Raw genomic sequence first — 27,586 nt, 5'->3', positions numbered from 1 at the left:
GATTTTAATTCTTTGTCCAGAACCAATACTAAGAATAAGCATTCCCCACTAAAAACACCCATCGCAGATGAAATTTAAGCTAATTCCACAGAAAGTGCATTTTTAAGTTTTTGGTTACTTTTTCTTCGAAAAATAATGGAATTTTAAGAGTATCTTTACGTTCATAGACACATAATGTGGTGCACTTCCTGTTTTTCTGAAGGACAAGCTCTTCTTGTATGAGGCAAGGCTTTTATTCTAGTTTTAAACTTTAATGTTGGTTAAAAAGTAATAATGCATCTATGTGGCATGGTTATGGAGGTAAATATTTAAAGGAATTGCATAAATCTGCCCCGTATCGGAGGCAAGAGTTCGGAAAGGATGCTGCCAAATTTGGAAAGAGAACATTTTTTTCTTTTTTTGCAGCAGATCAAACATCAGTCTGTCCTCCTCTGCCTTTCCCTAGCACAAATTCTGCAGACAGGTAATTCCGTTTCACAGGCAATGGAGGACCTGAGTGTCTCTGCCATAAAGAAGCATCCACCAGAGCAGTGTCATTTTCTTTGTGATCTGTGCGTGCCCAGTGCATTGATTTTTCCATGGCAGAAAGCAGAGCAAGCTCTCTCTTCAGTGGAGAACTCAAAGACATTGTGTAAAAGTGAATGATTGTTAAAAAAATTGCCGCTTTTCGCTGTTCTTGATTCTTGCTGAGACAAACTGTTCTGGGACCATCCTCAGTCTGAGCCTGCCAGCAGGTATCTTATCAACCTATGGACTGGAAGTTGACTCTGGGGTGGTTTTTTGGTTTTTTTGGAAGACTGATACCACATGAAGCTTGTGACACTATTAGTTATTAGCTCCCCTAGAGCAGCAGGAGCACATTGATTCTTGGATGCCTTGGTGGTGCAAACACGTTATCCTTTAGCTCTCTCAAGCCCTAACTCCATCAGCTGGTATAGACAGAGCTGTGGCTACACATCCTGCAAGTCCATATTACAATGTTCTTCCAGAGCCTGGAGGGGAGATATATCTTTGGCTGTATGTGATAGTTTTTCTCAAGTTTCAAAACTGGAGGCTTGACAGCCTCTGATTTTAATTCTAACCCAGGAAAAAAGAAATCTAATATTTATTTATATTTTTATTAATAATTAAATTTTTTTTTACTGCTAAATTGAAAAGGACCAGAGGGGGAGCTGGAAGGTTTCTCACTAGCCAGGAGTCTGTACCCATTCCTGGGCCAGTGAGTTCTATCATAGCACCAAGTTACTATTTAACAAAGCAAATAGTGGGTGTTTTCAAAAAGGCTTAGTCTTGCAGCTTATGTGAATCCCAGAATGAGGAAGATGATAAAAGCCAACATGTGCCAAGCTTGGCTCTTTATGTACCCCTCTTGACTTTCAGGGCTGTAGTATCTACTCCAGGAACACATCTTTTCTTTCTATGTTAAGCAGTGGACACTACAAAATCCCCACTTGTAAGAGTTTCTCCATTTGGTACATTTTATTAGGTTGCCTTTACAGCCATGAGCAGAAAAATTCAAGTCAGAGAGATTTCTAGTACTTCCTGAGACAGAATTTTCCATCAAAATAATCACAGAAATGCTGGTTGGAAGGGACCTGTGGAGGTCTTTGATCAGTTCCCCACTCAAAGCAGGAATGTCACCAATGCTGGAGCAGGCCAGATGTGGCTTTGTGTAGCTGAGTCTAGAAATCTGTCAAGGGCAGAGATCACACACTTCTAGTGACCTATTCCTGTTCTGCAGCAGTCTCCTTGTAAAGAAGTTTTGCCTGCTGTCCCATTTGGACTGTCCAAGCTGAAACCTGTGGCCACCACTCCTTGTTTTAGCAACACAAGCAGCTCTAGGGATCCTTGATAGGTGTCCTTAAAGTATTTATGTCAAATATGGGACATTATTTGTAGATCAGGTGCATTTTGTTGGATTATAGAGCACATTAGTCATTGCCAGCTGGATCTGTGAGCACATTGTGGCCAATCCACCCTTTCCTGTAGACCATCAGTACAATGCACAATGCAGCAGTTGGGGCATTGCCACAAGTTATTTTTGGTGGAGAAAAAAAATTGAGGGAAAGGAAAAACAAATGCAAACCACACAGCTCTCCAGGTTGCTCTAAGTCTTGTGTTTGTAGTTGTCCTGCCTGCCTCCCTCCCTCCTGCCCTCAGTTAATTACATGTCCAGGCTGGGAATATAGCAGGAATACTAAAAACGCCTGTGCGACAGACTTGTTGCTGCAGCCAGCTGCCATGCTTGCCCAAAGTCAAGGGAAGGAGATGAATTAAATGGTCTTGCACGTGGAGGATCGTAATGCTACTGAGCAGAGAAACAATCTCATCAATTCCTATGGAAGGAGGGAGAGCTGATGAAGACAAGGGGAAAAGGTGACTGAATGGCAGCTGGTGGAGGGCAAGCAAGTAGCATTTTCCTATTACAGAGCCTAACGGGGCTTATGCATCTCTCATTCTTTTCACATTTGGCGCCTTTCATCTGAAATCTGGAGACCACAGGCAGCACACAAACTAAACTTGGCAACCTCTCATTCAAAGCTGCTTCTGGATGGCGATGATGCCAGTTTTGACAAACACAGTCACTCCTCACCCTCCCATCCTCAATATCCTTCCCTCATTTATTCTAACTAATTCTTTTCTTGCTCCCATTATGCAGCTTTGCCTTCCATAATGAGAGGGACCTACTCATTAGCATCTGAGCCTTTAAATGCTTTTTCTGAGAAGACCATTAGCAAGGAGAAAATAAAAAAATACTAAGCCTGGTACAACAAAAACCAGGCTCCCAAGCAAATAATAAGCCTATGTTTTCCAGCTGGTAGCTCGTATAGGGAGGTGCTCTGGAGGCACATGAGTAGATGTGGCATTCTTACCACTACCAGCTGACCTAGTCATATGTGTGTGCCACCCCTTTAACCCCAAAATGCAAGGCAAGAAAGAATGGGTTTGTTGTGGATCTCATACCTTGTGTGGATCACAATCACAACGAAGACTTCTCAAGACTTTGGTAGAAATACCAGTTCCAAAAAAAAAGGCAATTTGGCTTGATATGTGAAGAGCCTCTCACCTGGCCAAGTGAGAGATTGTATGGAATAGATGAAGTTCAGAGTACAGTGTGTCTGTTTGTACACTCGTTAAGCTGCTGGACATGATCATAACACTGCAAGAATAGAGGAGAGAGATCTGTCTGCAAGATTCAGTGTTTACACATATTTAAAGCCTTTAAAGAATAATGTGGAGAGGTGACTGGAAACTTGTTTTGATGACAAAGCTAATAATAAAATAAAAACAATCTGTCGGTAAAGGAAACCAGTTAAAGAAAGTTGTGTAATTGCGACACACAGAGAATTGCCAAAACTAGGCACTGGCGTCATTAGGCAAATCACAGTGATATGCTGTAACTATCTGGTCCAGAACTGGAATCTACCCTTTCTGTTCACAGTATTTTTTAGATGTGGAAACAGACTACCAGGACTACAGACTTTTCAGTGGTGCCCAGTGACATGATAAGTGCAACAGGCACAAACTGGAATACAGGAAGTTCCATCTGAATATGAAGAAGAATTTCTTTATTTTGAGGGTGACAGAATACTGGAATAGGCTGCTCAGAGAGGTTGTGGAATCTCTTTCTCTGGAGACATTCAGAACTCTGTTGGATGCAATACCTTACAGTCTGCTCTGAGTGAACCTGCCTTAGCTGGGGGGTTGGACTAGATGATCTCCAGAGGTCCCTCCCAACCCCAGCTATTCTGTGATTCTATGATACAGAAAATTTCTCAGGAACATACAGATTGTACACATTTCCACATTCCTGTGCTTGGATCAGATCTAAGCCCATGCCTTCAGAACTGTCCAGTTTAACATCAGGAGCATTTTACTTTCCGCTGCAGCTGAAAAAGATCACAATAATCTGGAATAAATCATTCTGTTCACAGCAAGGATATGAAAAAGCCCGTGGTCATAATTTCTATTCATCCTTTTTCCTTTCTGTGAAACCCTAATGCTAGTTTGTGCTTTCATTACTTTTTTTTTTTTTTTAAATAACATCAACCCAAAATGTAATTTAATTACTAATAGCACTGTGATTAAATTTCGCCTTTTGCTTTCCTTCAGTCAACCTCCTCAGTTCTCTCTCCCTGATGCCTCTCTCTGTAGTATCGATTCAGTACTGTTAACCTTTCTTTATTACTTGTTTATGTTCCTCCATCAGTTTAAAAACATCAATAAGAGGCTTTTTAAAAAGGACAGAAGCAAGAGATAGAGAGACATTGAGGAAAGGTCAGGGATGCAGAAGGAGGCAGTGCCTGCTTCGTGGAAGAAGCAAACAGACAGTATGGAAAGGTTAGTGGTCCTGCTGCTGAAGTGAAGGAAGGATTTTTTTATTCTACAGAAATGTCTGCTACTGCTGCTACTTTTGCAGCAGACACAAATATCTGTTCAGCCCAGTCTGAACTTTGGGGTGCCGGGGAGGGCTGGACCTAGCCTCAATAGTGTGACTGAGATGGTCTGCAGTATCTTTCCCCTCCGGAATCGGGAAGCTTTAGGTGCGTTGGGGTGTTTCTACTTTCTGTTTGAGCATAAACCCGACCTGAGGGCACACACAGTTCCTCTTCTTGGCCCATAAAGTTGTGCTCTGGGCAACTTAGAGTTCAATCCTGGATCGAATCCTCTCCTGAGTGATGCTAGGCCTTTTGCTTTGAAAGGAACAAAGGACTGAGCCATTATAATAGTAAATTTTCAGTTACTTCAGAGGAAATATTAATCTTGCTCAAAGGTCTCCACCAAGGGGAGAAGCCCGTTAAGGCCTTTCCATTCTTGGCTCCCAGAGAGATCATGTCACCTGGGAAGTAGAAGGTTAATGTGATGGAGAAGGGGAGAGACACCTTGTTCAGCCCCACCTCTCTGAAGCCTTAGAGATTCCTGGCACTTAAAAGGTAAGTGCTTCTCCCTGCTTTCTCTAGTGTTACCACTGCTACTGCCAGACCATACCACACCTCTGTCTTCAAGAATGGACTCTGGTTTCAGATTTTTCCAGTCTCCAGAAATGCTGTCTTACACTTGAGAGGATTTTCACAGTGAAATTATAAGAAAATACTTCTTATTATTTTTTTTCTTTTCATGGTTTTCTAGCAGATGTAATACCTGTAGCTTCCAGAAAACAATCTCTTGCCCTGAAGACTTTCCTTCTTTTGCAGTCCAGTATAGGTACAGTGCAGAAAATGCTATCCAACACAGAGAAGACCTCCATTCCACACATTTGGAGTGTTCTGTTAAAAGAAGATACTAAAGTTAAAAGAAGATACAGAAGTCATCTTGGTTATTAAAGACACATTTCTTTTAGGAACAGATGCAATTACATATGACGTGTCTTCCACTTAGAAAAGCTGCAGAAATAACATATCTTTCCTGTTTTGAGAGGTAACATTGGGGTTAGGGGGGTTCTTAAAGATTTGCATTGAAATGCAAAGGTGATCAGCTAGCATCCGTCGACATCATTTGTAGTACTGGTAGGTGAAAAAATAAGAACAAAAAACAGATGAGAAATAAAGCAACATTTTAAATCTTACAGTGATCAAGATATTGGATTCTTATTTTTCTTCTACAAATAGGATGATATATGCAGATGGGTATTGTGTATTTTCTCACACAATAATGTTAATTACTTACTATGAAAGTTCACCTGACAGAACAATTTTCACTCAAACTTCATGAACAGACATTTCCTCTCACCTTTACTCTTCAGTCTCAAAATGAGTTCTCTACTAAGACAGTAAGACTATTTGTACAGAAATTACTATTTGATTTAGGTTGCACATGGGGCTCTGATTTTTCTGAGAAATACCTTCCCATCTATAAAGAGAGTGTCCTGGCTTGGGCTGTTCGGTTACCCCATGACATCACTGGTTTTAGCATTTAGCTCATTAGGCTCCATTTTCCATCCCAAGAAGGAAAGCCACAGAGTTTAAGTCCTATTCATTTGTAAAGTTCAACTTTCACCTGATATTGTGGAAAGGCAAGGGATAGAATAACTTTCTCCTTTTGACTGCCCAGTCACCTGAAGACTTTTATAGGCAGAAAATAAAAGTGGTTTAAAGCTTTCAATTTTCTTTTCTTTTGAAGTTCCTTGTTTCACTACGTCATAGATATTTTATTCTTAGGCATATTGCTTTTCTGCTACTTTAAAATAATTCTTTTGTAAACAGTAAGTGGGAATCTGATCCACATTTATTTATTGTGTACATATTGTACGTGGCATGTTAGCAACAGTTTGGATGTGAGATTGTAATAGCTAAAGTTTGTTTTTTTCTGCTTGAGGTTGCTTTCAGGGCTGACATTGGCATAGAAGTCAGTCATTAAGTTTGTCATCCCAGGCACTGCATTTTTGAGCAAGGTTTCTGTCATGTTTTAATTCAAGGTATGACACATAAAGAGGGAAAATTTGAACTTTCTAGTCTCCTTGATGACTTTCAATGCACTTACAAAACCTAAAAAGCTGATAGATCTATGACTTCTTTTCCATCTAAGTAAATGCTGGGAGGAATAGTGGCCTAGTTGTCACAGAGGCAGAGATGACACTGTTTGCTCTTCGTCAAGAGCAGATATACCTGCAAATTGCATTGCTAGGTGACAGAAAGTTGGAAAGCCAATAGAAAGAGAGGATCTGTCTGAGTACATCTCAGAGAAACCAACTGCCACCTTGTCTCCTTATCTTTCTTCATTTGGGGAATGTGCAGTTGCAGGGTGAAGTCAGCATTATCACCACTATGGCGCTTGTAGATAGAACCACTGAGGAACTGCAACTCTGTGCTGTGCTGAGAAGAACATAGTCACACTTTCAGGGTTACCAGTTTTACAAATGAAAATGAAAAGGAGGGTACCTCTGGGCCATGTGATAAGGGGATGAACTTGCAATAAGTCCTTTAATTCAACATAGGGTCTGGATCATAGTCTCTACCTTTTAGTGTCATGCTGTGATTCCAGGAATGGGAGTGAAGTGAGAAACAAAGAAAATGTTTTGTTCTAGGGAAAACTGGAGCCAAACTATATTTCCAGTATTACCTCAGGAACAATATTGTCTCTGTTGCAGGTTTTACTCAGCTAAATCAAGATGTCTGTCTCCTGTATTACCCTGGTTACTCCTCATCATTTTCCTGAAAACACTGGGATTAGAATTTTCTGTAGCAGCACACTTACCTAGCCAAGAGAATGGTATGTGCAAGAGAAAAGAGTTTTTACTTGAATAGCTTTCCCCAATACTCCTTATTCTCTTATTTGGAAATGAGTTTGTCACCTAACCAGGGAACAGCAAAAATGAATTTTAAACCAACAATGAATGATGAGTGGAATGTATATGTCTCTTACACCCAGACAGTCACATGATGGTTCCAGTCCTTGGTGACAGTGATTTAAGAACCAACCTATTGTAATAGATAGGCAGTTAATTTTCATTTACAAAACCAAAAAAAAACCAACAACAACAACAAAAAACAAACATGAAAGAAAGCTCTCCTTCTTGGTGATTTGGAAGAACTGCAAGTGCTTAATATCCAGGAGGAGAGATAGTAGGATAAATGTTTTGTTCAGAGAGATGGTGGAATAAATAAAGACAGCATGAGAAAACTCATTTCAGTAGCAGTGAGAAATTACAGCTGAGCCTTTCAAGTCAGTGGTTAGCAGCGATTCATATAAATCTATGTATCTTCCTTTTGAGGTAACTCTTTACACCAGGGAAGCCAACAGATACTCAACAGTCAAGATGGGTTAACAGAGGCAATTAAGAATCACTGATAGTATTACTAGGGAAGAGGTTTTTACCTTCTTTTTTTACAAACAGTGGTTCTGCCTTTCTTAGATCCCTGGTGTAGGTCATCTTAGATGAATAGGTTCAAGCTTAAAACATTAAACTTGTGCATATAATGACCCAGAGGAGAGATCCAGGCTATTGGAAACAAGACATCTCTAGAACTAGAAGCAATACCAAGAACAATGCTTTTCAGTTAAGCAAACAACTCACATCGCAAGAAATCCCCAGTTGTCCCAAGAAGAAGCTGCAGAATACAGTCTGCAGATTGTTCCACAGAAAAGGCTGTATGTCCTAGTTAGGACAGCTGAGACCAGTTCATCACTGGATGGATGTAACCCAAAACTGTGTATTCTATAGCCTTCCATGCCAGAAACTGTTATCAATGAACCATTTACACCATCTGCACATAGAGCCTGACTCCTCAGGCTATAAACTAGGTGCTAAGAGGTCTGTGAGATAGGAGTTGCTCTTGTCCTCACGCCCATTAAGGAACACCCCCCCCCGCCCTGAGGCAGGTACTGAGCATTCCTGCCTGAACTGGAGGATATATAATCTTGGAGTCTTGGGACCTTTTTAACCACTCATGGGATCCAGAGGAAGACTGCAGATCATCGCTCTCAACCAGACTGCAACCACCACTCTCGACTGGACTGCAACCACCACTTTTCAACTAGACTGCAACAGGTTTTCCCCTCTCCTTTTACTTTGGACTCAGGGCCTAAAGAGCACCACTCTGTTCATGCCCCAGGGTGCTGGGTTATACATTTGGGTTTTGTGGGTTAAAACCAATTGTTTGTCTGTATAATTATACTTATTGTATTATTTTATTAAATTGTTATTCTGCTTTAATCTCTCTTTTGAGTTGAGTTCATTTCCCCTGCTGGTTTACCTTTAAACCAGTGCACTGTATTAAAAATGAAAGCCAGTGCTTAAACTTACCTACTAGGAATGGATCAAAATTCCAGCTTTTAAAATCAATGCACATAAGCTTAAGAATAATGTCAGATAAGTTGAAATTGGGAAGAATGAAAAAAGTAGAAATACTAGGATTATGATAGATTATTAGAGGAACACACTATCAAGGAACATGTTCATTCACTATTGATGCCTTCTCATCAAGGGTGCCTTTGTGGAAGATATGTTGGTCCAAGGATATGTTTTGTGTTGGATAATCAGCTATCAATTAGTAATATTAATGAAATGTCATAGTTTTGATATTCAAGCCAATCTGAATAGGTCCTTCTGATCCTGGAGAATAAGTCAGGGAGGAAATCACTGAGCACAAGGAGTGCCAGGGAAGTGGAGTGCGGGCTCTCGGCTCTACTCTGAAGAACTGGATGTCTACCCAGCTCTTGCCTTCTTAATGAAGCACTTTTACCCCCTCAAGCATATACTAATATGGCTCAGTGCAGCCTGTAAATACAGATAGAATTGGTTTTATTCTGTGATTGTAAGTAGCACTTTCAAGAAATGATCCAACTGATGCACAATGAAGTAATTTTCTGTAATTACGGTTATGTACTGTTGATAATTAGTCCAATCAAAAGGAAGAAAGAAAGTAACCAAGGAATTTTTATGAAATCAATTAAATGGAAAGGAAAAAGAGAAGATGGATAATGAGATACTCCAAATAGCAAGAGTTTCATTTATGTGAACTGTGCTGCAGGGTAGATTGAGCATTTATGGGTGGGCAGAGGATATCATGGCTTGGCAGCAACCTAGCTCCTTCTTTCCTTGAAAGACCACTGATCTAGTAAGTAGAGATCAGATTGAAAGAAAAACAATAAAAATTTCTAACAAGGAAGATTAATGTGTTAACAATAACTAACTCCTAAATTTCAGTTATATCAACAACGATTAACTGTCCTCTTCTTTGGGTAGACAACTGCTCAGCTATTTTTCTAAAGTAACCCTTCGTCATAGTTTAGGATTTAAAGTTCTGCTGGATGACAAGACCTGATTTAAGGTGGTCTAATCTGTTGACTGGTTTATTTTTTTTGCCAGCTCCTCCTTGCTTCATCAGACTATCAGTCTTAGCTATGCTTCACTTAATTTCTTGACTCACTATAGTCTCTAACTGGCTCTCTGTTTTGCTGCCAGATTTTGCTGCTTCAGCTCCTGTGAGAGAATGGCAAAGAATGCACAAGTCTCAGCTCAGCCCACAGGAAATTAGGAAGTAGCCTTTTCTGTTCACACAGCTGCAAAATCTCCTGCTTCTCCATATCCCATCTGTAGCCTTTGAACTATATTGCTGGAAGCAACAGTCTGAAATTAATGGAATGCCCAGATATAGCTAATTAGCTTAAATTTCTGTACACTACTGTAAACACAAAGTTCACCTCCTTTACTATGTAATTTCTAATTTTTCAAGTATAACACAACAACACAGAGCAGCCATATTTCAGGCCTCCACTTCTTTCCTTTCCATTCTTATTTTCTTTTCACCACATACACACTGCATAGTCCTTTCCCTGTATTGTTGGGGTTTTTTGTTTGGTTGGTTTTGTTTGGTTGTTTTTTTCCCTTGGTTTGTTCTTTCTGAAGATCGTGGAGGAGAATGCATTTGAACTTTTGGCTACAGGTGATCAGAAACAGGTGATGGATGGATTCAATTTTATGAAGACTCTCTGTCTAAAGCATTACCAGTTTCCAAGAACAGATTGTATCAGAAAATTGTGATCTCAGTGAAAATTTGAAGTTTGAAATAAAGTCCCATTCTTTTTATTATCTTGAGAAAGAAGCAATGCCTTATATTTAGCTCTACTATAATTCTTGAAACAGTCTGGCATGCTTTTCCTTTAGGAAGGAATATGTAATTGTATGTAATGGTATTAGCTCTTAATCCTCACTATAATATTTATGTTTTAGGACGACTAGTGTCACTGTACAGTCCCTATGTGTACACATAGTAAAAGAAAATCCCTATCTCAAACAGCATACTGTTTAAATTGACAAGCCAGATGAAGGCATGAAGAGACTCTCGCGATCCTCATCTTAGAGCTAAAAATTCAAAGCTGGGGGACATTAGACAAATATTTTGTTGCCCTGAAGTGGTTTGCTGCTGAACGGGGAGGTGAATAGAATCTCAGGTTCCTGTTTAACAATAACTAAATGAGTTTGGGAAAATTATTTGAAGGAGTACAATCCAGCAGTGTGTGCTCTCCTGGATTTAACTCATTCGATCTTGTGGGACAAGGTGCTAGAAAAAAGAATTATGAGGGTATGACACACACAAAAATATGTGCTAGTAAGATAGCGTGATAATGTTGCAATTTGATTTAGCTCTCAAATTTGAAAGTTAGGAAGAAGGAAAATATAGACTAGAAAAACCTGCGATAAACTGCTACAAAGTACAGGTTTGAGATGTACATCTGACTGTGTTTGATGAAAGGATCTTGATAGCTGTTTTGTTGGGGTATATTCTGTATCTCACACGGTCAACAATTGACCTGATTTTCTGTAGGGAGTGCTCGGTTGTGAAAACAGCTTTCTCTGGAATGCTGATCCCATCAATGAGACCCAACCCATACTGCTCCTGTCTGTCACCAACCTCTCACGCTCCCTGACAAGTACTGTTTCTGCACCAGCAACTTCTGCACCCTGTGAATCAAATACCTGTGCTGGCTCTGCTAAAAAAAAACATCGGATCCAGGTGTTCAGCTGAACAGTTATAACACAGTTATAAACCATCTGGAAGCATCTTACTCCCCAAGGCAGAGTACACAGTGTGCTTGAAGACCTGAGCAAGGTCTCTATATCCACATGATATCACAGTTTTTCTGACCATGCTTTGATGACACCAGGCATTGATGCAAAGGTCTTTCAGTTCCTGAAGGCAAAACACTCACAGGAGGGAGAGGGCACGGCCATCCCCAGCAATTGATGCAGATTGCCTCCTGGCTACATGTTTACAGAGGGCACCATCTCAACTGAAGTGGCCATACACACAGCTGAGGACTTCTCTGAGCCTCCTCTTAAGCTCCAGGTTTCAGCTCAAAATGCCTGATATAATGAGAGGGCCATGCTGCAGCCTGCCAAATTGTTGTTTTCCTACTATGATGATAAGAGTGTGTTTCACATGCCCTGCGGTAGCCTGGGTAGTGTTAGAAGACTGTCTTTGGTAGAGGAAAGCAAACTTTTTTGTTTGTTTTTTTTTTCCAGTGAAAATGGCTGGCTTCTCTCTCCACATTTAAAGACAAAGCTGCATTGCATCTGAAGGCTATGTAGCCGGAAAGAAGCACGTATGCAGTGTGAATGTTAGTGATCCCCATAGAATCAAACAGAATCATGGAAGAAAATCCATCAAAACTAAGAACTATAGAAGCAGTGGCTTAATGCAGCCTGAGAGAGTGTATCAAGGAAGTACTGCTGCTTCCTTGTCCTGCTCTAATATTCTTCCTAGGGATCTTTTAATTTCTAATATCGGAGACGCTGAACTGGTGGGATGAAACATTATGATGCAGCTTTGATGTGGTGCCCTACTAAGATTTCTGCAGTGTCACCCGTAATTCTCTTTCAGAACAAAACAATAAACAAATAAGTTATACAAGTAGGCAGAAGAAGCTGTCACCAGAAGATAAGATCTCATTTCAAAAATAATAATAGTAGTAATAAGTGATCAGTTTTGCTCCAAAAAGGGTACCGTCTTTTTAAGAGCTTTGACCTTAATATTAGTGTAAGTTAGTCAAGAGAGCTGCTGTCCTCCATCCCCCATCTAGTACACTATGAAATGGAGGGATGTTTTGACAACTGAGAAGTTGCAAAATGTGACATCTACTCATAACCATCTCACTCACCATCAAATCACTGTGCCTATATAAATTAGACTGGCAGACAACTTTAAAGCACATTGGAGGGAGATGTTAAGGGACTGAAATTGCCATACTGTGCTAGCAAAGGGAGACATGGTGTTTAGAGTGATTCTGTGACCTAAGTATGTGCACGGAAACAGACCCACATTGACAAGTGCAGAATGGCTTTCAGGATCACCTTATTATTATGCAGAAAAACTGGTGGTCTTTGTCTGCAGCCAACAGGTTCATGTGCTTAATGCTGTATGGGAGCAAAGGGTTCACAGCATAACGAGCAAAGCAGTGCTTAGATGTTCTTTTAATGCTGAATCATTTAAACCCTTGTTGTTGGAGAGGATGGGTACAGCTGGTGCATGTGGCTTTCACTGACTGGCTTCAGGAAGTGACCAGGCCTGGCTTCTCTAATGCTTACAGTGCACAGCTCCCCAGAATTAAAAATCCACGCAAACAAAAACAAGTGTTTGTGACTTCCAGCCATGTCTGAATTTTAAGAGTATCTTGGAGGAATGCATTTAAATCCCAAAGGCAAACAATGCCATAAGCTACTGAATTACTCCTGGCCCTTTTCTGTATGTGTATAGCACTGTCTCTACAAGCAAATCCCTGATGTCCTTTCATTCATGCATGCATCTAGGTGGTGTATTTAACCTGCATCATCCTCAAAACTGCTCTTCACAGCATTTAATAATCCACCATATGGGTCACTTTCAGTTGTGGGAATTATTCCCACTGAGCAATGTGAATCCTTGAACTGGAGCTACTCTGGCCTCTTCCCTCTGTTAGAGATCATGCTTACATGCACAGAACAAGTCCTTGTGGGATAAAATCAACTCTGTTTTGATGTAAGTTGCATTCACAGCTGCTTATCTTGGCTGCAATGGCTTTAGGATGACCTGCTTCATAAACTAGCATTTTTAAGTATGTACATTTTAAAGTAATTTCATAAGCATCTAAAAGTGGATAGATGGACAGACAGATAGATAGAGGCACAGACATGAGGCTTGACACAAGATCCCAAGAGAGTTGGTGCAGGAGAAAGCTTAAGATCATAATATAAGCAAGCCCCACCAAGCCTTCATCTGAAATGACCACATTGCCCTTTTAGTTTTTCTGTTAATAAAATACTCCAGGAAAACATCAGTAAACTGCAAGAGCCTTTGCACCTGAGCCATTCAGCCAGTCAGGGGGATGGACTGATTGCCACATGCTCCATGGTGCCCAGACAATATGCTGCTCAACTCCGTACAGACCCAGATAGCTCTTGGTCATCAAATCTTGATGAAAACCATGAAAACCCTCCAGGGAGTCTCTTTTCTGATTAATGCATAAGGCTGAAGAACTCTCCAAAAGTGGAAGGAAAAAAAGAGATGAGGTTTGTCAAACTGGTGTAAGTTACTTGCTCATTGCTAATAAGATGGTATGACAGCTGAGCAGAAGAACAGTGAGAGTTTTCTTCATTGCTTGAGGCTTGAAGGACTCTTAAATTGGAATATTCCATCTATAAGACTGGCAACTCTTGCTCCTGTTTTTATCCTCTTTATTGGCCATATTTTACTATCATCACCTTCCAGTGTCCAACCACCCTCTGGGTGAAGAACCTTTTCCTAATATCCAGCCTAAACCTCCCCTGACACAACTTCAGGCTGTTCCATCGGGTCCTATCACTGGTCACCACAGAGAAGAGATCAGTGCCTGCCCCTCTTCTTCCCCTCAGGAAGAAGTTGTAACTGCAATGAGGTCTACCCTCAGTCTCCTCCAGGCTGAACAGAGCAAATCTCCTCAGCCACTCCTCATATAGACCTTCTGAGAGAAAAAAATAATCTTTCATACATGTGGATTCAAGCAACAACTGTCTCCAAATTTTACACATAATAAGTAAGGACTGCTCAGCTGTGCAGAGGGACATAGGTGTGCTTCTACTCCATTGCTAAGGAAAGTTGTCAGGAATCCATTTTAAGTGAATCTGATGTATTTTTTTTGTCAGTGATGGATTACCAATCTGGCCAACAGTTGTGCACTAGCTTTTTAAGATGCTACCTGAATTGCTTCCTACTGAAACACAATTTCTAGACACTATTCTATGTTCTCCAGTACTTCTCTGTGCTTTTTATCTTTGCTCTGTAAAGTAAGACAGAGCTCCACTAGTCCCATTAAAAAGATCAGATAGTACATCTCCATGATCCCCATTAACATCAAGAGTGGATCTGGGGTAGAAAATACCCTTTTTCAACTCTTTTACTCCAGTCCCTCAGCTCCTGCAGACTGCACAGCTCAGGCTGAATTTCAGAGGATTATAGGCTGGAGTCTACTTTTGATTATAGTGATATAAAGCTGGAGCCCTCTGGCTTTGAGGGACAGGTCTATTGTATTTACAAACAGACATACATTTTCAGAGGGCATTTTTGCTCCCAGACAGCTGTGCTGGTGTGCAAACTTCCCCCACCTTCCTCCTTGGCTGCCAGCTTCCTCCAGTCACTCATTCGGAGATTTTATTTATAAAAGAGCAATTAACAGAGAGAAAGAGTAAATGATCTGCACAGGGAACCAAAATGAACCTTATTAATATTCTGTCTTTTCTCCCAAGTCACGGAGCAGGTGACCACAGCCCCATCAGCAGAGTCTCGCCTGCCCAGTTCTCTGGAGAAACAATTATAAAATGCAAATATTGACAGAACACCTCAGTATCTCACAATCTTCAGTATTATTTCCTGGACACGGGTTACATGTAAGAAACAAAGTCCAATAAGCCTTTTTCTCATTAGCCTGGAGTTGCTGTTCGAATAAGATCAGGTAGGACAGGGAGAAGGCTGAAGTGGATGTTCTTTTTTTCAGGAGCCAAAACCCACTGAACAGAAGTCGTGACAGACATAGCCCAAAAACTTCTTACTTGCATTCTTAACTGACTGCCAGGGTCATAGCTCTTCTCCTGTTAGCTGCATCCTAGAAAAGCCTGTCCTCATTTCACTGGAAAGAGCTCAGGTTGGGAGTGAAAGAGTGGGGAGGCAGGGGGGGACAATGAGGTTTCCTGGTGTCCAGCCCCTTCTTACCATTGAGTCCATAAAAAAAAGCCATACAGATCTCTCCTGTGCCTCAGTTTGTTTCTCAGTGGAAACCAGTGACACTCTGCCTTTCTTTCCTTTGTCAAGGTCTGGGTTTGAATCAGAGGAAAACCTTGTAGATCCTGAATTGGAACCAAGACTCTTGAATGAGGTGATGCATGTTAAATTATCAAACTGAAATCCTAGAAAAAGCCTTCTGATATCACAATCAGAAAGAAAAAAGAAAAGATAGCACAATGGATTCCCATTTCCTGGTAACACCTTTTGGCAAAGGGTGACGTGAAAACAGGGAGAGTTTCATGAAGAAGTCAAGCCTGGATTCTTTATTTAGCATCTCTGCCTTTTGATGGATATGACAAACCACACACATTATCAAGCACCAAGAAAAACTCTGAATTAAAAATGGAATAGACTAGAATTTATTGAGAGGGATGAATATATTAGTCCAAAATCAATGAAGTAAAAAAGGAAAAGAAATGTTAGAAGGGGTCCAAGGCTTCTTTTTATGGTAGGATACTACTAAATGATTCCTCAGTGGGAAAAATGCAGCTCAAGTCTCAGACATTCATCCCAACGATGTGACCGTATTTTTGCCTTGTAAAGCTGTATCATGCTAATGCTATTCTTGTCATACCAACAAGGTTTATGATTTCTGCCTGAATTTTTTGTTGTTGTTCTCCCTTTTTAAAAGCCTATTAAAATAACCAGGTTACTTGCAAAGAAGGAGAGTCTTGCAGTATTCACACATGGAAATGAGACTCAAGAGATCTGGATTTGACTACTGATAGTCTCCCTGGACTCTCTGCATTATCTACATAAGCAGTGTCTCAGGGTGTGGGTGTGGAATTGGGTTAACTCAGCAGAAGACAACCTGTATCCATTAAAACCAAAAAATGCAAAACCTGCAAACACAAATACAGGCTTTAACTGTTCTACTTGTGTCCCAGGAATGACAAACTTACCCCTGGATTAATCAGCGATAAGCATTTCATCATCTAGAACATCTGCCTGTTCATGCAGTTTTTCCTCCTTCATACAGAGTTGTGATGGGGTGATTTGTTGGGTTTTATACTCTATATTTTACTTCTCAGTTCAGATCACTATTATTCACAGTCCTTCATTATATCTTGAGCTGGGAGGAACCTTTTCAGATGAGCAGCTAGAGAACGAATGAATTTGGAAATTCAAGGTGTTATGGGTGAATCATTTACATGAAAAAAGCAAAAAGAGAAAATAACTTGAGAAGAGCTCTGCTGTGCTGAGTCAAAGGTTTTGCAGAAGTTCCATTTCTTCTTTTGGAAATAACAATTATAGAATTTTTGCTATTTAATCTTTACAATAATGACAGAAATCAAAACTATTTTTTTATAAATTATTGGTTATTCTTCAGTGAAGGGATTTCAGTTAGAGACAGAAACCCTTTCATCAACCTTTGTTTGGTCAGTGGTGTAAATGCTGTTGCCAGGTCCATATTTATGAAATGAGAGCCATAACACCTCTCATCTGTGGGTCTGCCCATTCCAGAGGCTGTGGTTACAAAAAGCATTTCTGGCAGTTGTTCCTATTTTAGATGGGCTCCTCCCCTAAGCACCCAGTACCTTGTCACCTGTTTCCCACCCTTGGCCATGTATTTGTGATCCCACATGTCTCTTTTCATCATGATCTTCTAAGGGCTATCTAGATCACAGAACTGACATGGTTTAAAATAACCACTCCTTCCCTTACCCCTTTTTATGAGATTTATTTTTAACCTACATCAGTTGAGTGACTGATCAGAGAACGTAATTCACCAGATGGTTACATCAATGCAGCTGAACTGATATTTTACGTAAATGGGATTTAAGCAGGAGGAGGAGGAGGTGCTGGAAGAGGGGAGTTGCAGTTGGCACTGATTTAAACACTCTGTTACGATGGCCTGCAGTCAGAGCTGAGATTGCAGCTTCCTTCAGACTCCACTGGCTTTAATCTACTGCTAATGCTGTAGGTCTATCAATGCAGGATAAGGCTTTGTATGGACTATTAGATAAAGAATTTATCAAGTATTGATTTAACCCTGCTAAGTTATCCAGCCTTCCCTCACCCTTCTGCTGCTTCAGTTTCATTGTTATTCATGTCTGAATAATTGTTAGTAAAAATTAGGGTTGGTAATTTGGTTTTGTAATTGGATCTGATAACTAAATAAGTGGGAGGAAAAAAAAGAAGGAAAAATGTGCTAATTGCAAATAATTACAAGCCCAAATTAACAACTCTATTGCCTCTTCTCCAAAGCAAATATGCCCCACTTCAATCTGAGTTTCAGAAACTAAAAGGTATGAGTTGCATGGTCCTGAGCAAAACCTAGAAAGAGGGATTATTCTAGCAAGTCCTCAGCACCAAGACCTTTCAGAACTAAGCTACTGGACTGAAAAACATCCTTGACCACAGAAGTGGTATCTCTGGCACAAGGAGTTTTCAGAGATCAGCAAGATCTGGGGGACAGAGCACAGGGGAACATTTCTGCGATGCCTTTCACTCCCTGCTGCCACACAGCAAAAAACGTAGGATGAATCTGAGGAGTTCTTGTGGGACTGAATTATAGGCAAATGGAAAATAAAACAAAATTTCTCCCTCACCCACTGAAGCCTTCAGTTGCCATCTAAAGGCTGAGGAAGTGATTTTGGAAATAAACCTTACCTTGGTCATTTTTTACTTGTAGCTTCCTGACAAGTTGCCTTGCACACAATGTAACACACGTTGATTGACTGAGGAGAAAATTGGTTTATATGTGGGATGGGTCAATCCCCCCAAAAGATTTAGGCTTATTTTCAAGCGGACTTACTTTCTCCATCACTGTGTTTTTACCACCAACAAGCAGTCTTGTTGCTACAGCCATGATCAGCATGTCTGGAAAGCTACTTGTACACTGGACAAGTGAGTAAATATTTCTATCCTTTCATTGAATCACAGTTATGGGAATCTCATTGTAGGCATTCTTTCTGTATTTCAGTTCATTTGTGACTAACGAAATGGAGACTACTTCTCCTTAGAAATGTAAAGATGCAAATGTGTGATACAAACAAGTTGTGTACTGCTTATCTGCATCTCTAGAAGAATGCAGTCTCAGGTACTTACTCAGTGCTGGTAACTGATCTGTGCATTAATTGGAGTAGGGTCTCATACTTTTAGGATTGAAAGAGGCCTTTTGTGTGAAATAGTCACAATGCACCCTGCAAGCCTATGGATCTCTTACGACTCCATGTGTCTTTTAGAGACAGAGCTGCGATTAACAATTTAGAGAGGAATCCTTATTGATAAACTTTTGTGCTGCTCAGGGCTAGGCCATTGCCTTCTCCTGACAGAGAATTATTACACTGCTTTACTATGAATTTATAGGTGAGGTCTGAATCTTGCATGGTGCTTGGCATCATCGAAATACCCATTCCCAAAAGGCAAAAAATATTTAGGCACTTTGGAAATTTTTGCACTATCATGAATTCTTCCATAGCTAAATGGCTTTAACATGATGTGCTTAAAGGATTCAGAAGTAACAGTTCATTTGAAGGTTGACATCACCCTGGCTTGAGAAAATGCCTTTTCCTCTGACTGATATCCTTGGGTTTTTTCCCCAGCAATGCAGCTGTTTTGACCTGCTGTAGTGTCCCAGGTTCAGCCTATGTGTGACATTTCTAATAAAAGCTATCATGCAGTGGCAGATCTGATCTGTGTTCTTATGAGACTGCAAAAAAAGGTTTAAGTAGATTTCAGTGCGTGTTAGAGTATTCCTCTATCTTTTTCCAACATTTTACATTACAAGCTGGGAAGAGGCAAGGAAGCAATCAATAAATAGATCATTCAGCACCCTGAGGAGGGATCTAAATTGTGGAGTACTGTTACCCTCTGGGACTTGCGTGTACAGTCCAGAAATACAGCAGATGTGTGGGCATGAAGATAAACAATATGATGAGAGATGTCCCAGAGGCAGCTTTTTGCAGTATCTCCTTTTTGGGAGGAACAAAAACCCACTCTGAAAACCTGTATAACATTTATCTGGAGACACCAGCTTTCATAAAGTGTTCATTTACACTTTGGGCCATTTTTTCTGCTCCTTTCTCTTCTCCTTTTTGCATCTTCTAATATGGACTTGCGCTTGTCTCAGCTCCTGATTTCGCAAGCCCCTGTTTAGTCCATCAAAATGCCTCAGCTCCTTCATGTACAGAACAGTTTACTCTTTCTACTCTCCCTCCATCAATATACACAGTGTCCATCTTGTTGCTGCATCCAACTACAAGGGGGGAATACAACAGTTGTGATATATCACGATGCTCAGCAAAACAGGTCATCTTCTTTGACATCTGTTCTTAGAAAACCTTTAGTACTTAGAAATTTCCAATCACTTTGGCTCTTCTCTCTTGGGAGCGTTTTGCTTTGGTGCATTAGTTCAGAATATTGTACATGCAACACATTTACCAGCAGTTTGCTACAGTAACTCTATATATATCCTTGGACACTGTGCAGGATAGGCAGAATACTGTGCAGGATAGGCAGAATATTGAAAGATGAAATGAAGCCAGGATTCAGGTTCTACAAATGCTTTTGTCTGTTTATCAGACTTGCTGTCCTCCAAGGTCTGAAGTGCTCTGCACCCTTACAGTGACTGCAATACTTGCAAGTGTACTGACAAAATACACATGTTGAGCAGGAGGTCTCGTCTCTCTCCCGCCCCCCTCCCCCCCCACTGTCTCTGTCTCTCTGTGTATGTATGTCTCCACAAATAGGAGTATGGAGTAGAAATGTTTTCTCAGCCCTTCAACTCCTCTCTTCCTTTTTGTGAAGCCTTTCTCCTCCTCCTTATCCTATTCTTCGTGCCAGTTGCAAAGCACACTGAAGCAGTCTGCTCCTTGTCACATTTTAGGAGGAAAATGACATTGATACTGGACTAAATGCAAAAAGAGTCTTTCCCCTTGTGAAAACTGCCTAATTGATGTCAAATCAGATAACTTTAAAGGGCTTTGATGGCTACAAATCAGATCAGAGAGGGCAATACCAGTTCATTCTACTTTGCACAGGGGCTGTGCTTTGCAGCTTAAACAACAATGCTTTGGTATTCAGGACTTCTTTATAACCCAAACAAATCAAATCTCAAATCTTTTTGATCTTGATGCCTGACAATAGCTGATGATTAAAACTACCACAGTGGAGCCTGGGAATGGATTATTATTATAAATAGCTGCAGTCTTGCCATTCCCTAATCTTTTCTGTGGGTCTGAAGGCTCGAGGCAAGAAAATCTGGGGAGAATATAATAGATGATAACATGAGAGGTCAAGTGAGATCAGGGAAAAAAGTTTTTTCTAATAGATTCATTTTAAGGATGCCAAGATTCCCTGTCTCTTTACCTCTATGATTTAGATTTCAACCTAAAAGGTAACAAAACATAAAGGATACTTTAACAGCTAAAATCTTTTTTCCCAGTGATGATTCTTTGAATGAGAACTGAATTATCTATTGTTCTCCTTTGAAGAAGTACAGTTTTAGGTTGTGTCCACTCACTGTTGCACAGAGATGCAAGTTCACTCTCCACAGGTTCCTTGTGGCACATGAGTTATTCCAAACTCTGCTCTGGGAATTAGACTATGGTAAATCTTTTAAAGAATTAGGAGGCCAAAATTTAAGTGAAGGAGAGTTGTGAGCAACAATGACTGACAGAAGGAGCTAGAGGTCTTTTTTTTTTTTAATCGGAAGGATCACCAATTTACTAATGAGGGGAAGTTTTCCTTAGATACATTTGGATCCAAAAATTTTAGAGGATCTCAAACCTTTTCTAATAAGGTTATTAGAGAGGATAGGACACAAGACACTTTTACCCCAGAAGCCTCAAGGCACATCATAGCCCCTTTATTGGGCCAGCCAGACTGCCTGAGAGGCCAGATAGTGCACAGGGCACTGCCAACACAACTGTGAGGCTCTCTGGTGGTGAGTGGCTTGTAATCACTCAAATAAACTCACTTCTGTATTTCTGCAAAGAACTGTGAGCATGTGTTTTCAGAAGACAGAGAATGTTGTGAATATGGAATATGGATATGATTTACCATATATTTATGAAGACATGGTCCAGGTAAGTTCCTTGCCTGTGTAAATGTCCTGTGTTCCTCTTATCCTCCACCTTCATTTGCTGCACAGCATGTGGCAATGCTCAGATTAACTCTGAAGATTTGACTCTGAACTCTGCCTTCAGTAAGTATATATTTGTCCTCAAGTAATCCTGAGGTTCAAACAAATACCTATAAGAAAGGCTGCAGTTTTTCACCAGAAACAGAAACTGTCACACTGGAAATAGGTCTCAGGGGGAGAAAGCCAACAATTGAGCCATGTTTCTCTTCCTACCTCAAGCAGCAAGAGTTAGAAATCTTACCCCAAGCCTAGTTTCCATCCCGGACTGGAGTGAATGCAACATCAGTTGACACATTGGCAGCAAAATATTTGGCACACATCACTGCTTTCATCCTTTCCAAAGTCCTGGAAGGGACTATTAGTCTCTTTGCTGATCTTTCATATTAATAGTACAATGAAAACATAGGAATATCTGTACCTGTTCAGATCAAGAGCTGTCAGAGTTTTGTCTCCAGCAGTAGCCATCAGCAAGTGCCTAGGGAACAATAAGAATGAGACAAGTGGTTTTTCAACTTCCCTCAAATACTCCCCCTGCCAGACTATTTCATATCAGGAGAATTCTTGAACCTCATTTCATTTGCCTACCATGCAGAAGAATCTTCCTGGAAAACAGGAATATCTGCAAGAAGAAAATTCTTTGGATGTTTTTAAGGCAGTGGACTAGATCCTTCACTGGATTCAATTAGCACAGTGGAGGCTAATTAGCTGATAGCAGTGCAGGCAAAATTATTATTCTTCCTTACAAAATTTTGAACATTTTACTTTAAAAAACTCCAACTTTCTTTGTTGTTTCAGATTTGTATACATAATAAAAACATATAATGAACATACATGAAAATCATTAATGAAAACCTCAGAAAATGTTTCATTTTTTCAATAAAACACTTGCTTAGCAATATTCCATTACTCTGTTAGGAAGGACATTCCAAGCCAAATCAAATCTTTTGGATAGCATCGCCCAAATCTGCTCTATACCTCTCATTTTATGACAATTCAGTAAGAAAGTACTTGCTGTTTTGTATTTTCAGGAGAAGCAAATCAGGTATTAAAGTTGACTTTAATTTTTTTTTATTGTAGATTCTTTTTTTTTTTTTTAAGAATAAAAATGAAAGAAAAGGTAAGCCGTGTGTTCAGGTGTGTTTAGCATGAATTAACAACACTCTTTGCAACAGGGACTTTGCAAATTCTAGGGCAGCCAGGATGTATATAATTTTTTACTCTTGTGTAGGATTATAATTAGTATTGAAGACTGAATGATTCTCAATCTGGTTGCTGACACATATTTACAACTTATCTCATGGCAGGCTCTGAATGGAAGATATTTTCAGAACAGTTTGGGAGTTCGGCAAAAGAGGTTCATGTTAAAATACATCCCTTATAATTTAGTTAACAAAATTTTAAACGTGTGATTAGCTTTTCAGGTTGTCCTTAGTACTGATGAAATGTAAAATTTAACTTTTCTATAGGCGTGTGGAGGGGTTAAGGGTGGACAATCACAGAAGGGGTGTACATTTAGTCTAGAGAGAGCAGACAAGTTGAACCAGGTGGTGAATGATGAGAAAACAGTGTAGAAAAAAAAAAGTTTCACCACTTCTTTTCACTGTTTAGTTTTGCTACTGAGAGAAATACCAGCTTAGTTTCTTTATTGCATACTCATAGCATGATCAGGAACTGATATGGCAGATCAGCTTTGATGCTGGAGACCATTTGTCTTGTAAGCACAAATGGTGACCAATTAAATAAAACTGCAAAAGTGTGCCTTTTTCTGCTCTTTACATTACAATACAAAGTTGATCTGACATATGAACAGGAAATCTTATGCTGCAGTATTGGCCAAAAGTAGAGGGACAGAAAGAGTTTCAAATAATCATTAGTATCATGAACCCAGTAAAATGGCTCAAGAAAAGACTTTTTTTTCCTCCTCCAGAAGTCTATAGAATTGTCAATATGCCCAGTAAACTTGGCCTTAAGGAACTAATCACAAGGAATTTAAAGGACAACAGGCTAAACCAACCTCAATCTTTTAGCACAATATTGACCTGGAAGGACATTCATTAAAACTAAGTGCTCCTACTACCTTTAATTTCCAGACTTTTTAGTCATCTTGGCCCATTTAGTCCTTGCCCCTTCTGTCGAGGCTACAAATGAGGAGAAGCACTTAATGTCTCTGTGTGATGGTAACTTTTGTGATGCAGAAATATCTTCATCAAAGACCCTGAAGACATCATATTCTTTCAATAAAAATTATTCAGCCCAAAGCAAGACAAGAGTTACCATTTTGCTGTGTCTTGGATGTGAAATACCAGGCTTTGAAACTCTGTAGCATTGAGCTAACAAGCCTACCTAGCGATGTGGTGTGAAGGGGCAGTGATTTAAAAATCATTTTAAACATTTACTCTGTTTTATTACAGTGAAGACTTTCCCTTCCCCAAAATTTAAAATTTAAAATGTGCCTCTTCTGAGCATAAGGGCAGTGCTTTTCACTTTCTGAGATGGAACAAAGTATTTCCTTGATGAAAAAAATATGATTTTGATTTTAAGCAGTGGGAACATTTTCCCACTGCATATTTTTCTTGCAGTGGAAACTAACCATCCACCAAATATTTCAAATATGAACTCTCAAATAGCTCTGCTGAAAGACATTTTCCTCCTCATTTTATATTAAAACATAGTCCTGAAAATTGTGATTCCAAACAATACTCTACCAGCATCCTTCCCCCCCCATATATCATGGTATCATTCCCCAAATTCCCTATGCATAAGGGAAGTTTTCCATTCTACTTGTAGAACCTGAAAAGCAAAAGGATAAAGTTAATGGGCTGGAAATGAAGAGTATAAGCAGGGAACCATATAATTTCATTTTTAAACCTCAAAATGGGGGAAAAAAAGACAGAACAAATTTAAGCCAAGCACATGTTTCATAGATATGTACACGGGAAAATTACAATAGCACAGACTCCTTCATTTAGTGAAAAACTGTACAGACTCCCTTGAGCTTTGGTGTATTACACAGATTTACACCCTCTAAGAATCTGACCTTGAAGATTAGTGGGGCTAATTCCTCTTTAAAAGAAAAAAATATATAATTTGCCTTAATCCATTTAACATTCAAACACCCCATTAACCTAAATTAAATGCTTTCTTGTAGGTTGTTAATTTAGCACATTGACCCCCAAAATGGAAAGGCCACTCACAATTACAAACCCCACAGTGCAGCCACCACACTCTCTTTCCAGTCATCCTTATCATCCCAAACATGTTTCTCATCTTGGCAAGCAGGAAACCTTTTTGCTGTGTGTTTGTGCACAGTGGCAGATTTTCACCTATATGGTTCTCTGTTAGTTCATTAGTTTATGTGGTTTTGGCAAACTAATAAAGGTGTGGAAAGGGATAGATGGCCACTTTTATTTCCTGAGGGTTCGTGGCATCTATAGAAATTGTCCAAAGGGTGAAAAAACACCAGCAAAATATGCACCCCAAGAACAGCTTAGGAAAGTTTCCCCACATCAGCTGACATTTCATGTCTGCCCTGTGCTTGGAAGGCAAGGTTAGAGTTCAGGCAGGAGGCTGACGCTGAAGGGTCATGTTTAGTTTGACTTGAAGGCTCAACAGAAATCTCTCTGAGGCAGCTCTGAGCTCTCCTGTAAGGCAAAACATCAGAGTGTTTCTCATCATGGCAAAAGGGCTTTTTGAAGACAGACAGGAGTAAATGCTTTCGGAATGGCCATGCCATGTTTCTGTCATGTGGAGCACTCAAGGAACCTTCAGGCATGTACACAAGCTGGAGAAACAATCCCAAAGCTCTTGAGACACAAGAAATTTTTTAATGCAGCCTTTTGCTATGCCTTAACTGATGATGGAGCCCTGCATTATGCTGGAGAGAAAGCATTGCCTAATCTGTTTCAAAGACAGCCCAGTGATGTATCAATAAAGGTAGCTTAATTACCTGGAAGGTGTATGCAGAGATAAGTTTTTAGGTGCCCAAATTATCTCTCTGGTTTGTTGCTCAACTCTCTGTATGGCGCATTCCTCTGACACACATTAGTCTCATGGGCTCTGTGGGCAGCTGAGCCAGTTGAGTGATGGAAGGTGGCTGTGTGCCCTCAACCTGCAGCTGCTATGAAGATAATTGTAATTATGGGATTGTATTTGTTGTGAAATACAACAGCTTTTGGGGAAGCTGTTGCTGTGTGCTCACTCTGATGAAGCTCAGTCTGGCTCTGGGGCAGTCTCAGGGTTCACCCACACATTTGAGTGACCTACATCACTCAAATGATGAGAGTTTCTGTCTGCTATGGCAAAGAAATAAACAGAAATATCAAGCAACTCCTTTCTGACTACAGAGTAAGTCTCATTTTAGGTAACTAAACCAAAAATTAAGATTAGCTCCATGCTAAGCCAGGAAGAGCCAAAATGCTGGGTTTAGCTTTCAAATAGTTTGCACAAAGGTATCTAGATGTATATCAGTATTGCCAGGGCTGGAAACTTGTTGTTGGTCCTAGACCCAAGCCTGAACAAAGTTTTCCTCTGTATATGGGCCTCATGCACCCAAACACACATTATCTACCAAAGCCAGAGTTCGTAACTGATGTTTTTATTAAAAGATGGTGTGGTGTTAGTGTCTGTGGGGAGCCTGCTGCCTCCTTCCCTCTTCTCTGATCCTCCCCACAGTGAAGAAAATGTTCAATTCTTGTCTTTGCCCATGAGAAATACAAACCTGTGTCTTCTCTAGCTTCCTGGGAAACACCCTGCACACCTTAATAGACCAACTTGAGCTATTTGCACCAGCTGCTTCACTATATGGAAAAAAAGATAAATCATTAATGCTGAGAGAAAGTATCTCAGGAGAGAGTTGCATTCTGTAACCGGGTACCTGTGTCCCAAAGATTGCATGCAACAAGGCATCCAGATAAACTCCCTTCCTCCTTCTTCCCTACAGCAAAGAACAGGACTTGCTCTGTGTTCATCAAAAGGATGTGACCCCCCGTGCCAGGTAGTACAGCAGAAGATCAGGTTATCTTGTTATTAACCTTTCAGAGCAACTCAGTTTTCTAAAAGGGAGGATTATACTGAACCTCATGACACCTACCAGAAGAGCAGCTCATCAGAACAAAACTGTTGTCCCTCATGACACGCAACCAACACCTCTTTCCAACCCGTTCCCCATGGATTGGCACAAGAATACTGATGTACATTCTCTTATCCAGGTCAGCCAAGTAATTCAGGCCAGGGATAAATCCACTGAGCAAAAATATGTCTATTATTTCTTAGTTTCAGCTCTCCTTTTAAAATAAAAAATAATTCAATCACTAAAATCCCAGTGGATCCACCAGCCTCCCAGTCATCTACCTTAAGAGGGAATGAAATGAATTTAATCTCCATAGATTGTATTGCACACCGCATTGCCAGCTGTTTTCTAGCAGGGACTGCTGTTGCTCAAAGGTCAGAGTGCAAATCCCTTGATTAAAAAACAACAACAAACACATTTTAAATGGGTAAAACCATAAGATGCTGCCATAAAGCAGATTATGTGAAGTAGATACTGTTAAAACAGTTTAAATGCCTCTTTCAGGCATGAGTTTAGTTATCTCAAAGCATATTAGAGAGAGCAATAAAATTTAATGGCCAGCAGTAAAGTGTTTATGTGTGGCCCTGAACACAGAATTGCCCAAATGAAGAATGTGTTAACTTTGCCACATGGGCCAGTCTTACCCAGCAAATGGAATTTGGGCCCCCACTGGAGCTGGCATTAGATCTGCTTGGG

Source organism: Manacus candei, unplaced genomic scaffold (assembly GCF_025592945.1).
Source record: "Manacus candei isolate 608988 ecotype Guabito, Panama unplaced genomic scaffold, ASM2559294v1 h1tg000050l, whole genome shotgun sequence".
In the NCBI taxonomy this organism is placed as follows: Eukaryota; Metazoa; Chordata; class Aves; order Passeriformes; family Pipridae; genus Manacus; species Manacus candei.
The sequence above is the reverse complement of the archived record's forward strand: the minus strand, read 5'-3'. Positions refer to the sequence as shown.